Here is a 3,279-nt window from a genome sequence, read left to right as displayed (position 1 = left end):
TCCTTCTTCTTCTGTCGTTCTTCCTTGTTGGACGTGGTAGGGAACTGAGGTGTGGGTGCAGGTCTGCCAGTTTTATCCTTGCTCCTGGGTGAAAAGCAGGGGGGTTCTGGTTCTCCAATCAGGTGCAGGGTCCTTCCCCCTGTGATGACCACTTCCTGGGAAGTGTGGCAAAAATCAATCCCAGGAGGCAACATTCTATAAAAATCCATCATGGTTGAATCTGATTTTTGGAGGTTACATCTGGCTGAGCCCACCCACTGGTGTGGCTAAAAATCATAAACACACCCCTCTCCTAATCTAATCAATGGGGCACCTAGTTGTCTGGGGTTGCAGGATGTGGGGGTGTTGCTGGTTGCTCCAAATGTCCTTCTCTGCCTTTGAAGACCAGTTTGGCAGCCCTCCACCTTCCTGCCTCACCATCTGCTGAGGGGAGATTCCTTCCGACAGGCACATTCCTTTGTGTGAAGCCAGGCCACTTCACACCTCATCAAGGCAGCTTGACCAAGCTGGTACAGGCTGGCCAATCAGAGCACAGCAGCAAAAACAATGCTGGGCTGAAATTGGCAACTTTTCAGGTAAAGTTTAAAACTCTTTACCTGAACAAGTTATATTAAATCCCACAACTGGAAGTTGTGGGATTTATTACAACAATCAATTTGATACCAAACTCTTGGTATGCATCATTTAAGGAGACTTTAGAAATTAAAATAAAGTCTCCCCATTCTAGCCTATGAAGGCCATTTACTACAATGAGGGAAAAACAAATGTGGCTGTTTTTACCTCACCAGGGCTTATAAAACTATTTTTATAAAGTCCCTGCTTATAGTTACATGGCACCCAGCCCTAGGGGCACATAGGGCACACCTTAGGGGTGACTTATATGTAAAAATAAGGTAGTTTAAGACTTTGGAACTACTTTTAATTCCAAAGTCGAATTTTTTGAACTTTAATTTAAAAACAGCCAGCATGGCAGGCCTGCCTTTAAAATGACACTTGGCACCTCAGCAGTGCACCTATGAGTGCACTACCTATGCTGTGGTCCCTAAACCTACATGCCCTACCATATACTATGGACTTATAGGTAGGTTAACTTAGCCAATTATAATTAGCCTAATTTGCATATCCATTTTACACAGAGCACAGGCCCTGGGACTGGTTAGCAGTACCCAGGGCACAATCAGAGTCAGGAAAACACCAGCAAAAAGTGGAAAATGGGGGCAAAAAGTTAGGGGGCCTCTGCAATCAGCCCTGTTTTCTCACAATCTCGCTTCTAAAACAGTCAATACTACAATCTGCATCTCAAACATTCATCTTTCTTTGCGGAATATAACAATAAAACAATTGGTGTTTGATATTGTACATACCAACAAAAGCTAAAAACTATCCTCGCACTTGTCATCTCCAAGCTGAACTACTTGACCAGCCTATACTTAAGCACCTCAGTGTCATCATTAGCAAAAACAACTAATCCAAAAGAGTCATTCTCCGCCTACATTCAAGAGAACGCATGGCCCCTGCATTGCATCTTTTCATTCACTTCCTGTGCTAGAAGAGCGATGTTCAAGGCACTCTGCATTGTTCACAGAGCCTCCTAAGAAAAAAAAACTGCAATACCTACAACCTTAAAATCAACCAATAGAAAGAGAATAGAGCACTGCACTCCAGGCTTTCAATATGAAAAAAGCTCATAGAAGTCTCACAAATAGGTAATGTAAAAAAAAGACAGTAAGTGTCAAAAATATTCTAAGTGTCAATTGCATTTTAATGGAGCAGTGCTCTGCGGTCTGGTCAGCTGGACCATGTAATGCTAAAATGTGTAAATTTATCCAGCATATTTATACTTTTATATCAATGCAAAGAGCGGAGAACAGGACACGTGATTAAGACAAATCTTCTTATGCATGCAACCTCTGCCTGTGGTTTCTCAGCGTGTTTCTTGATGATACAGCTCAGGTTGATGTCCTTGATCAGTGGCATAGCAAATCTAACATGAGCCCTCAAGGAACATGCGGCCCAATACAAGTGGTTAGGTTAAAAAAATAGGCAAATTGCAGAAGCGGCTCATGAAGCATGGAAGGGGTGTGGCGGGACGCGGGGAGGAGGTAAATACAAATTAAATAAAAAAAAAAAATACACTTAACTCCATCGCCGCGCCACTCCCCTCCATCCGCTCCTCTGCTGGCTGCAGGCACAGGCTCCCAGCCTGCCCTGTGGCCAATCCTGATGCTGACCTAGCCAGGGTGCTCCCAGGCAGACTGGGAGCATGTGCAGACTCTCTCCAACGGCAACTGTTGCTGGGCAGGAGAGAGCCTGCTGTGCAAGTGTGTTTGACCGGCCCGAGATGGCCGGCCAAACACACATGCGCTCTGAGGGGAATGCTGGGCACTCCCCCTCACTGCTCGTCACCCTGTGATCCCGCCCCTTTAAAAGAAAATGATAATACAAAAAGTTTATTATAGTTTTCTTTTAAAGTGTTTGCAGCTGCCGCTGGTGGCAGGGGGGACAACACTCCTCCTCCCTAACAGAGGACCCACCCCAGGCTAATTGGGGTGCAATAGGCCCTGTGCATCGATGGACTCCTGCTACACTAATGATAGCTCTGCTTTCCAATACCTCTTTGCTTCCTGGTAAACCTTCACACCCCCCACTTTCCTATCACCACCCCCTTACCCACTTCCGTCAGTATGTGGGTAGTTTCTACCTTTTGCCCTCAGTCCTCTCTCCCTTGGACCTCTCTTCTCTTTTTTTTTAATTCTGTTCTCTTTTTATTGATAGTTTGTATCTTATCTCCTCCCTTCTCTGTCACACCACTTCCACTTTCTCTAGTCTCGCCACTTATCCTATTGGTCCATTTTCCTGTACATATCTAATCACTCCTCTTCTTCCTCTTCTAACCCTCTTATAGTAAACACAAAGTCAGGACCTAGGCACAATCAAAAAGAAACCTGTGCTGGTGGCCTGTTAAGTAAACTGTAGCTGTTGCAAGCCAGACCCACCTTTCTTCTAGGTCCCGGGTGCCACTCACCAGCTGCGCCACTGATAGCTACACCCCTGCTCCTGATCACTGCTCACAGTACATGGGAGCCTCTTTCTAGCTGTCAATGCATCAAGTCTGTTAGACTAGCGAGTCTCTGTTTGTGATTTTTTATTTATTTTAAGGCAGTTTTTTCTAGCACAAACTTGGCACAAGGGTATTAGAGTGCCTTACCTGAGCATCAGACTATGTAACATACTCTTTAGGTATGGAGAGATAAAGTAATTTGCCCAGAATGACAAGAG

This window comes from Pleurodeles waltl, chromosome 7 (assembly GCF_031143425.1).
Source record: "Pleurodeles waltl isolate 20211129_DDA chromosome 7, aPleWal1.hap1.20221129, whole genome shotgun sequence".
NCBI classification, from domain to species: Eukaryota; Metazoa; Chordata; class Amphibia; order Caudata; family Salamandridae; genus Pleurodeles; species Pleurodeles waltl.
This window is presented reverse-complemented; position numbering follows the sequence as displayed.